The sequence below is a fragment of the Pongo pygmaeus genome, chromosome 3 (genome assembly GCF_028885625.2).
Source record: "Pongo pygmaeus isolate AG05252 chromosome 3, NHGRI_mPonPyg2-v2.0_pri, whole genome shotgun sequence".
NCBI classification, from domain to species: domain Eukaryota; kingdom Metazoa; phylum Chordata; class Mammalia; order Primates; family Hominidae; genus Pongo; species Pongo pygmaeus.
Window position 1 is genome coordinate 45,350,952 of NC_072376.2, and position 12,350 is coordinate 45,363,301.

The following is a 12,350-nucleotide window of genomic DNA, read 5'->3' on the forward strand; positions in this document are numbered from 1 at the left end:
GTTTGAGACCAGCCTGGGAAACATAGCAAAACTCCGTCTCTACAAAAAATACAAAAATTGGCCAGTCATGGTGGCATTTGCCTGTAATCCCAGCTATTTGAGCAGCTGACTTAGGAGAATTACTTGAACCTGGCAGGCAAAGGTTGCAGTTAGCTGAGATCATACCACTGCACTCCAGCCTAGGTGATAGAGCGAGACTCTGTCTCAAATAAATAAATAAATAAATAAATAAAGTATTACTACCAGCTTTATGGCCCCAGTAACTTCTAATCTAGGTAAGCAAAACTTGGCTATGCCACACTGTATTTCCCTGTTTCTCCAGATTAAAGGACAGTGTTTTCCCCAAAATCTTACTTCTCTAAAAAGACTAAGAAAAGTTACTGGTTTTCATTATATTTAGTTTTTTCTTGCCATAGGACAGAGTAACAACTTCTAAGCTCTTTACACATCTGGAGTAAAACCATAACTCTTTCACAACTGACTTTGACAAAGACACAGTATTTCATAATAAAAAAGATTGCCTTTTCAACCAATGGTACTAGAGCAAGCGGGCGTTTATAGGAAAAACGTGAATTTTGACCTAAGTCTCACATCTTACAGAAAAGTTAACTCAGAATGTATCAGGGATTTATATAGAAACATTAAAACTATGAATCTTAGGGGGAAAAACATAAGCAAAAATCTTTATTAGCTACACCTAGACAAAAGATTTTGATACCAACAGTATGATTTATAAAAAGAAAAACTGTAAATTCATCTTCATCAAAGATAAAAACTTTGGCTCTTGAGAATGATATGACAAGCTAAATACTGGAATTTGCAAACCACATATCCGTCAAATGAATAGTGTCTAGAATATATAAAGAACTTCCAAACCATGACAGAAAAAAAACAACAGTGATCCAATTAGAAAATGGGAAAAAGTCATGAAAGAAGAAGAAAACAAACATATTTCACTGAAGAAAACAAACATATGTCCAATAAGCCATAGTAAGATGTCCAACATCATTATCCACTAGGTAAGTGCAAATCAAAACCACAATGAAATTTGACTACACACCAATCAGAACAGCTGAAATCAAATGATAACAATAAATGCTTTTGCGGACCCTGAAAAATTAGATCACTCATATATTGCTGGTTATGATGGAAAGTGGTAAAGCTGCTCTCTAAAATATTTCGGACATTTCTTAAAAAACAAGACATGCAATTTTTATAGAAACCATTAATTGCACTCCTGGGCTTTTATTCCCATAGAAATAAAACTTACATTAACACACACACAGACACACACACAAACACACATTATTATATATACAATATGTATTATATTTGTGTATACACACACACACACACTAGCACCTTGTTGGTATGGTCAGGTGTGGGCTATATCCATATACACAAAATATAGAACAGTTTTATTCATAATAGCTCAAAACTGGAAACAACCCAGATGTCCTTCAACCTTCAATCATATTCATCGTTAAACAAGCTGTGGTACCTCCATATCATGGAATCTTACCTATCAATAAAAGGGAACCTCCATATCATGGAATCTTACCTATCAATAAAAGAGAACCTCCATATCATGGAATCTTACCTATCAATAAAAGGGAACCTCCATATCATGGAATCTTACCTATCAATAAAAAGGAACAAAAAACACACAACATGGATGAATCTCCAAAAAGTTATGCTAAGAAAAAATATTTATATTAAGAGGTTACATATGCTATGATTCCATTAATATAACATTATTTAAATGACACAAATTTAGAAATAGAGAACAGGTTAGTGGTTGACAGAGGTGCAGGATGGAGTAGGAATTGTAGGGAAGTTGGTGTGGCTATAAAATGACAACATGAGGAATCTTTGTGATGATAGAAAATTTCTGTACCTTGGCTGTCTCAATGTCAATATCCTGTTTGTATTATTTTATTTTCATTTTGCAAGATATTTTTATTGGAAAAATGGGTAAAGGGTCTATGGAATCTCTCTATTATTTCTTGCAACTTCATATGAACCGATAATTATCTCAAAATAAGAAAGTTTAAATTTTTTTTTACAAAACCCCTTTCACTATGACTATAAATATTTTTATAAATTATTTATTTATAATTTTTATAAATTATTTATATAATGATTAAAATATATAAAAATCCAGAAAGGATTCACTGGATCGAGATGGTAAATAGTAATGACTATTTTTCCAGGTATACTGAAAGATAAAAGTAAAATTAGAATATACAACCTGAAGCAGGTTGACAGTCCATTCATTTCACAATCTGTGTCTTTACAACCTTGGAAATGCATCTAGAGAAACAGTTTAATTTTCTTTGATGTCATTGGTTCAAGCTATTATAATTTGCTTGTACCGACTTTTCTTTACAAATGTGAGATAGTTATCACTTCTTAAGACTGCAATTGAAGCCTGTAGAATGAAGTATTTTTCTAAATAATGATCTACAAAGAAAAGAGTACATACTATTATAAATTATAAATAATGATTCCTATATCATTGACTGGCAAGAGTGTTATTTGAATATTGTTTTTTAAAATATTAAATTACTTGTTTGTCACACATTTATTACACAGAAGCACATATGAATCAGAATTTCTTTACATAAGTTAACTTATGCAAATATTCTTTAGAGTACATCATGGGCTGTTATATTTTCCTAGACATAAAATTGCCTTCAGGCTTCAGGTCAATCATCTTGCATGGAATTTTTTTTGTGTGTGATTTACAGGAGGCATCGCATCTGTTTCCTTGCCTAAAACCCAAGGGGAAGTGGCTACATTAAATAACAAAATACATTCACATTATTGAAAGCCAGGAAGTTTCCCAGTGTAAGTGCATCTCCTAGTCTGATACTATTTTTATTTTTTCCTTAAATGTAAATTCTATGGCGTTAACCTGAACGATAAATCATGTGATCCTGTTTTTTGTCACTTCTGAACACAGTGATTCATAGAATTTTGATACTATAAATCAATTCAGAGATCAAAATTTAGTTTAAAACCCATATTTTATAAAAAGGGAAGTGAAGGTCAGGACTTATGTAACCCATCCAAAGCCTCAGAGTAGGTGGAGTAGGGACAGAGTAGGAAGAGACCTAGTTCAGGAAGAAAGGATACACATTATTTTAACATTATCACTAGAGTACATTACAGAAAATTTTACACCTTGTTATTCCATGAAACTAAATATTAAAAAGGAAACTTGTTGCTCGTAATTTCACTATCAATTTAGATTTCATTTTATATGAAGAGATATTCTAGAAGCCTGTAAGAGTGTATTAGATTCCCCTTTGATGCATTTCTGTGGGGAATTTATGAGGATATCTGGTAGGTAAAACGGATTATTTTTTTAAAGGTCTGTTTTGCGACCCTTTGCAATCCTCATCAGACAAGTCCTTGAGGGAGATTATGAAACTACTGATTGTATTATTAAGCAATAAAAGGGCACATTAAAATTCAACCTTAATAAAGGCAATGAACATGTATTCTATAAAGATATAGCTTAAAATAATATGGGTTAACATAGACTTTGGAACTGGAAATTCAGAACGTGGTCCATTTATTTATAGTTGCCTGTCCAAGGACTACAATAGGACACAGAAATATGTCAAAAGTATGCAAACCAGTCGCAGAGCTTCATTCTTTCTTGTGTTTACAAGCCTAAGAGAACATAAAAGGATATAACAGGGCTTCAGTTGAGAGGGTAATGTAAAAGGTGCCTCATCCTTCAAAAGATCCCTCCATATGCCCTTAAATCTGGAAAGTTGTCTGCATTATGAATCTTCTCTTAATTTAAGCACCATTCTGTGATATAATTAATTACATTTAATAACAAATTTTTTCCCCTCATACTTGGGAATTATTTAAAGCCAGAGAATTACGCAAATTGATTTTGTATCCATAGCACATAAAATAAAAACTCATTCATAGAGAAAAGTGTGTGATAGTTGCTAAATAAACATTTAAATAGGTTGAAAATAACTAAGCCTGTCATACCTTAGAGTGAATACATTTTATTCAATTAACATTTTTATTGAGTAACTACTACATTATACGATAAAGCTTTGCTTACAGAATAGATTCTTGTATTGACATTCAACTATAAAAGGTAGGGTAACATTAAAGCATAGGAAAAGTTTGGCTTAAATATTTGAGGAACAGATTTTATGCTAGCAGAGGAGAACATGAGGACAGGACAGAGGAAAGGGTAAAAGATGAGACATTTATAAATTTTGTTTCAAACCCTAGTGGTAGCCCCACACTTGCAGTGAATATCGCCTGAAAAGACAAATGTTGATAGTGTCTGGCTAAGGCAGTACAGGAAAGCACAAGCCTTCCTTCAAGAATCTTACTGACTAGCTAAGGAAACACTATGTGTGTGTGTGTGTGTGTGTATATATATATACACATATATATACATATATATATACACACACAGCAATACAATTTATAGAGTGTTAAGCACTAACTACATGACCTTGAAAATTTATTTTAAATTTATCCAAACCTCAGCTTCCTCATCTATAAAATGAAGATAATACCTATCATCTGTCTATTTCTATGATCTATCTTTTTCATCAGCATTATTATCATTTGTCATGCATGTCACTGGGAATATCTATGCTACGGCTAATTAAAGCATCCAAGAAAATAGGGTGTAAACATCACCTAATCAAACAATGTCAAAACTCACTAGGTCATCCACAATTTATTTAGCACATACTCAGTACCAGTACTGAATATACAAAAACGCATTTACATAATTCTCCTTCTCTAGAAACTCAGAATTTTTGGGAAATAGAGGCTTGGAAAATTATAACAGATTACTTCAATGCAGTGAAGCAAGTGACATGATAAGGAAAGGATAGGTTGCTACAGGGACAAAATAAAATAGTTATGTAACGCAAGATTTGGGATATATAGATTTTCCAGAGGAAAGAACATCTACAATGGAACTACATTTAGAAGTAAAAGTAATCCTGGAGATAGCATGGTGCAGAGAATGTTCTAAACAAAGCTAAGTTTATAAACAAGAGCCTAAAGAATAAGTAGAAAGCTGCTGGGCACGATGACTCACACCTGTAATCTCAGCACTTTGGGAGTCTGAGGCGGGCAGATCACTTGAGACCAGGAGTTTGAGACCAGCCTGGCCAACATGGTGAAAACCCATCTCTACTAAAAATACAAAATTAGCCAGGTGTGGTGCTGCACGCCTGTAATCCCAGATATTCAGGAGGCTGAGGCAGGAGAATCATTTGAACGCAGGAGGCAGAGGTTGCAGTGAGTCGAGATCGTGCCACTGCACTCCATCCTGGGTGACAGAGTGAGACTCTGTAAAAAAAAAAAAAAAAACAACAAAAACAAAAAAAACAGGTAGCATAGTTCAGTTGAAAAGTGATCAGAAATCAGTATAACTTTTATTTATTATGTTACCTATTATTTTAGCTACAAATAAGTTGGAAATAGGAGACAGAAAAATAGATGACAAATGATAATGGTAATACTGAAAAAGATAAATGGTAGAGATAGATGATACACGTTGTATTCATTTTAAAGATGAGGAAACTGAGGCTTGGAGAAATTTAAAATAAGTTTTCAAGGTCATATAGTAAGCATCAGAGCTAGGATTTGAACTCAGGTCATCTACTTTAGAAAACATGCATTCCAATGAGAACACATGGACAGAGGGAGGGGAACAACACACACCAGGGGCCTGTTGCGGGTAGGGGGGTATCAAGGAGAGGGATAGCATCAGGACAAACAGCTAATGCATGTGGGGCATAAAACCTACGTGACGGGTTGATAGATGCAGCAAACCACCGTGGCACACATGTACCTATGTAACAAACCCGAATATTTGGCACATGTATCCCAGAATTAAACTTAAAAAAAATTTTTATTTGTTTGTATCCTCTTTTATTTCCTTGAGCAGTGGTTTGTAGTTCTCTTTGAAGAGGTCCTTCACATCCCTTGTAAGTTGGATTCCTAGGTAATTTATTCTCTTTGAAGCAATTGTGAATGGGAGTTCACTCATCATTTGGCTCTCTGTTTGTCTGTTATTGATGTATAAGAATGCTTGTGATTTTTGTACATTGATTTTGTATCCTGAGACTTTGCTGAAGTTGTTTATCAGCTTAAGGAGATTTTGGGCTGAGCCAATGGGGTTTTCTAGATATACAATCATGTCATCTGCAAACAGGGACAATTTGACTTCCTCTTTTCCTAATTGAATACCCTTGATTTCCTTCTCCTGCCTGATTGCCCTGGCCAGAACTTCCAACACTATGTTGAATAGAAGTGGTGAGAGAGGTCATCCCTGTCTTGTGCCAGTTTTCAAAGGGAATGCTTCCAGTTTTTGCCCATTCAGTATGATATTGGCTGTGGATTTGTCATAGATAGCTCTTATTATTTTGAGATACGTCCCATCAATACCTAATTTATTGAGAGTTTTTAGCATGAAGGGTTGTTGAATTTTGTCAAAGGCCTTTTCTGCATCTATTGAGATAATCATGTGGTTTTTGTCTTTGGTTCTGTTTATATGCTGGATTATATTTATTGATTTGTGTATATTGAACCAGCCTTGCATCCCAGGGATGAAGCCCACTTGATCATGGTGGATAAGCTTTTTGATGTGCTGCTGGATTCTGTTTGCCAGTATTTTATTGAGGATTTTTGCATCAATGTTCATCAAGGATATTGGTCTAAAATTCTCTTTTTTAGTTGTGTCTCTGCCAGGACTTGGTATCAGGATGATGCTGGCCTCATAAAATGAGTTAGGGAGGATTCCCTCTTTTTCTATTGATTGGAAGAGTTTCAGAAGGAATGGTACCAGTTCCTCCTTGTACCTCTGGTAGAATTCGGCTGTGAACCCATCTGGTCCTGGACTTTTTTTGGTTGGTAAGCTATTGATTATTGCCACAATTTCAGCTGCTGTTATTGGTCTATTCAGAGATTCGACTTCTTCCTGGTTTAGTCTTGGGAGGGTGTATGTGTTGAGGAATTTATCCATTTCTTCTAGATTTTCTAGTTTATTTGTGTAGAGGTGTTTGTAGTATTCTCTGATGCTAGTTTGTATTTCTGTGGGATCAGCGGTGATATCCCCTTTATCATTTTTTATTGCATCTATTTGATTCTTCTCTCTTTTTTTCTTTATTAATCTTCTAGTGGTCTATCAATTTTGTTGATCCTTTAAAAAACCAGCTCCTGGATTCATTAATTTTTTGAAGGGTTTTTTGTGTCTCTATTTCCTTCAGTTCTGCTCTGATTTTAGTTGTTTCTTGCCTTCTGCTAGCTTTTGAATGTGTTTGCTCTTGCTTTTCTAGTTCTTTTAATTGTGATGTTAGGGCGTCAATTTTGGATCTTTCCTGCTTTCTCTTGTGGGCATTTAGTGCTATAAATTTCCCTCTACACACTGCTTTGAATGCATCCCAGAGGTTCTGGTATGTTGTGTCTTGGTTCTCGTTGGTTTCAAAGAACATCTTTATTTCTGCTTTCATTTCGTTATGTACCCAGTAGTCATTCAGGAGCAGGTTGTTCAATTTCCATGTAGTTGAGCGGTTTTGAGTGAGATTCTTAATCCTGAGTTCTAGCTTGATTGTACTGTGATCTGAGAGATAGTTTGTTATAATTTCTGTTCTTTTACATTTATTGCGGAGAGCTTTACTTCCAAGTATGTGGTCAATTTTGGAAAAGGTGTGGTGTGGTGCTGAAAAAAATGTATATTCTGTTGATTTGGGGTGGAGAGTTCTGTAGATGTCTATTAGGTCCGCTTGGTGCAGAGGTGAGTTCAATTCCTGGGTATCCTTGTTGACTTTCTGTCTCGTTGATCTGTCTAATGTTGACAGTGGGGTGTTAAAGTCTCCCATTATTAATGTGTGGGAGTCTAAGTCTCTTTGTAGCTCACTCAGGACTTGCTTTATGAATCTGGGTGCTCCTGTATTGGGTGCATATATATTTAGGATAGTTAGCTCTTCTTGTTGAATTCATCCCTTTACCATTATGTAATGGCCTTCTTTGTCTCTTTTGATCTTTGTTGGTTTAAAGTCTGTTTTATCAGAGACTAGGATTGCAACCCCCGCCTTTTTTTGTTTTCCATTTGCTTGGTAGATCTTCCTCCATCCTTTTATTTTGAGCCTATGTGTGTCTCTGCACGTGAGATGGGTTTCCTGAATACAGCACACTGATGGGTCTTGAGTCTTTATCCAATTTGCCAGTCTGTGTCTTTTAATTGGAGCAGTTAGTCCATTGACATTTAAAGTTAATATTGTTATGTGTGAATTTGATCCTGTCATTATGATGTTAGCTGGTTATTTTGCTCGTTAGTTGATGCAGTCTCTTCCCAGTCTCGATGGTCTTTACATTTTGGCATGATTTTGCAGTGGCTGGTACCGGTTGTGCCTTTCCATGTTTAGTGCTTCCTTCAGGAGCTCTTTTAGGGCAGGCCTGGTGGTGACAAAATCTCCCAGCATTTGCTTGTCTGTAAAGGATTTTATTTCTCCTTCACTTATGAAGCTTAGTTTGGCTGGATATGAAATTCTGGGTTGAAAATTCTTTTCTTTAAGAATGTTGAATATTGGCCCCCACTCTCTTCTGGCTTGTAGGGTTTCTGCCGAGAGATCCGCTGTTAGTCTGATGGGCTTCCCTTTGATGGTAACCCAACCTTTCTCTCTGGCTGCCCTTAACATTTTTTCCTTCATTTCAACTTTGGTGAATCTGACAATTATGTGTCTTGGAGTTGCTCTTCTCGAGGAGTATCTTTGTGGCATTCTCTGTATTTCCTGAATCTGAATGTTGGCCTGCCTTGCTAGATTGGGGAAGTTCTCCTGGATAATATCCTGCAGAGTGTTTTCCAACTTGTTTCCATTATCCCCGTCACTTTCAGGTACACCAATCAGACGTACATTTGGTCTTTTCACATAGTCCCACATTTCTTGGAGGCTTTGCTGATTTCTTTTTATTCTTTTTTCTCTAAACTTCCCTTCTCACTTCATTTCATTCATTTCATCTTCCAGGGCTGATACCCTTTCTTCCATTTGATCACATCGGCTCCTGAGGCTTCTGCATTCTCACGTAGTTCTCGAGCCTTGGTTTTCAGCTCCATCAGCTCCTTTAAGCACTTCTCTGTATTGGTTATTCTAGTTATACATTCTTCTAAAATTTTTTCCAAGTTTTCTACTTCTTTGCCTTTGGTTTGAATATCCTCCCGTAGCTCGGAGTAATTTGATCGTCCGAAGCCTTCTTCTCTCAGCTTGTCAAAGTCATTCTCCGTCCAGCTTTGTTCCGTTGCTGGTGAGGAACTGCATTCCTTTGGAGGAGGAGAGGTACTCTGCTTTTTAGAGTTTCCAGTTTTTCTGCTCTGTTTTTTCCCCATCTTTGTGGTTTTATCTACTTTTGGTCTTTGATGATGGTGATGTACAGATGGGTTTTTGGTGTGGATGTCCTTTCTGTTAGTTTTCCTTCTAACAGAGAGGACTCTCAGCTGCAGGTCTGTTGGAGTACCTGGCCAGCCTTGTGAGGTGTCAGTCTGCCCCTGCTGGGGGGTGCCTCCCAGTTAGGCTGCTCGGGGGTCAGGGGTCAGGGACCCACTTGAGGAGGCAGTCTGTCCATTCTCAGATCTCCAGCTGCGTGCTGGGAGAGCCACTGCTCTCCTCAAAGCTGTCAGACAGGGACATTTAAGTCTGCAGAGGTTACTGCTGTCTTTTTGTTTGTCTGTGCCCTGCCCCCAGAGGTGGAGCCTACAGAGGAAGGCAGGCCTCCTTGAGCTGTGGTGGGCTCCACCCAGTCCAAGCTTCCAGGCTGCTTTGTTTACCTAAGTGAGCCTGGAAGATGGTGGGCGCCCCTCCCCCAGCCTCGCTGCTGACTTGCTGTTTGATCTCAGACTGCTGTGCTACTAATCAGCAAGACTCCGTAGGTGTAGGACCCTCTGAGTCAGGTGCGGGCTCATGGGTAGGAAGAATCAATATCGTGAGAATGGCCATCCTTCCCAAGGTAATTTACAGATTCAATGCCATCCCCATCAAGCTACCAATGACTTTCTTCACAGAATTGGAAAAAACTACTTTAAAGTTCATATGGAACCAAAAAAGAGCCCGCATTGCCAAGTCAATCCTAAGCCAAAAGAACAAAGCTGGAGGCATCACACTACCTGACTTCAAACTATACTACAAGGCTACAGTAACCAAAACAGCATGGTACTGGTACCAAAACAGAGATGTAGACCAATGGAACAGAACAGAGCCGTCAGAAATAATGCCACATATCTACAACTATCTGATCTTTGACAAACCTGAGAAAAACAAGAAATGGGGAAAGGATTCCCTATTTAATAAATGGTGCTGGGAAAACTGGCTAGCCATATGCAGAAAGCTGAAACTGGATCCCTTCCTTATACCTTATACAAAAATCAATTCAAGATGGATTAAAGACTTAAATATTAGACCTACAACCATAAAAATCCTAGAAGAAAACCTAGGCATTACCATTCAGGACATAGGCATGGGCAAGGACTTCATGTCTAAAACACCAAAAGCAATGGCCACAAAAGCCAAAATTGACAAATGGGATCTAATTAAACTAAAGAGCTTCTGCACAGCAAAAGAAACTACCATCAGAGTGAACAGGCAACCTACAAAATGGGAGAAAATTTTCACAACCTACTCTTCTGACAAAGGGCTAATATCCAGAATCTACAATGAACTCCAACAAATTTACAAGAAAAAAACAAACAACCCCATCCAAAAGTGGGTGAAGGACAGGAACAGACACTTCTCAAAAGAAGACATTTATGCAGCCAAAAAACACATGAAAAAATGCTCACCATCACTGGCCATCAGAGAAATGCAAATCAAAACCACAATGAGATACCATCTCACACCAGTTAGAATGGCAATCATTAAAAAGTCAGGAAACAACAGGTGCTGGAAAGGATGTGGAGAAATAGGAACACTTTTACACTGTTGGTGGGACTGTAAACTAGTTGAACCCTTGTGGAAGTCAGTGTGGCGATTCCTCAGGGATCTAGAACTAGAAATTCCATTCGACCCAGCCATCCCATTACTGGGTATATACCCAAAGGACTATTAATCATGCTGCTATAAAGACACATGCACACATATGTTTATTGCGGCATTATTCACAATAGCAAAGACTTGGAACCAACCCACATGTCCAACAACGATAGACTGGATTAAGAAAATGTGGCACATATACACCATGGAATACTATGCAGCCATAAAAAATGATGAGTTCATGTCCTTTGTAGGGACATGGATGAAATTGGAAATCATCATTCTCAGTAAACTATCGCAAGAACAAAATACCAAACACCGCATATTCTCACTCATAGGTGGGAATTGAACAATGAGTACACATGGACACAGGAAGGGGAACATCACACTCTGGGGACTGTTGTGGGGTGGGGGGAGGGGGGAGGGATAGCATTGGGAGATATACCTAATGCTAGATGACGAGTTAGTGGGTGCAGCGCACCAGCATGGCACATGTATACATATGTAACTTACTTGCACATTGTGCACATGTACCATAAAACCTAAAGTATAATAATAAAAAAAAAAAAATTTAAAGGAACAAAAAAAACCTGAGTTTCTAACAATGCCAGTGCCTTCTGAACACAGACTGAAGCCTTTATAATTATTTTAAATATCCAAGTTTAAATGATAATAAACACATTTTCACAATGTCCTCTGTATATGTTAAGCTATAAAGAGTTTATATATTATCATAAGGGCAGTGGAAAAATACAGTCGTGTATTTTTTAATGGCAGGCACATGTTCTGAGAAATGCATAGTTGGGCAATTTTATCAGTGTGTAAACATCATAGAGTGTACTTAACACAAACTAAGATGGTATAGTCTATTACACACTTAGGCTATATATTATAACCTACTGCTCCTAAGCTCCTAAGCTATAAACATGAACAAGGTGTTACTGTATTGAATACTATAGGCAATTGTAACACAATGGTTATTTATTCATCTAAATGTATTTTAAAATAGAAAAGGTACAGTAAAAATGCATTATGATAATCTTAAGAAGCCACTGTCATCCATCCACATGCCATCCATGCTTGACTGAAACATTATGATGCACATGACTATATTTAAAGATTTTACACTACAAAATGTTTTGCAATTCAAAAATATCTCTTTGGATAAAGCTTGGAGAAACTTATTTAGCAGGGGAAAACTGGAAACCAAAACGAGTGTTAGAAAGTTGTTTTTGAAATCCAGGTGACAAAAGAGGAGGCAGATACTGAAGAAAGAGAGAAAGGCACAGAAAATTATAAAATGAAAGTGTATATGATATATTT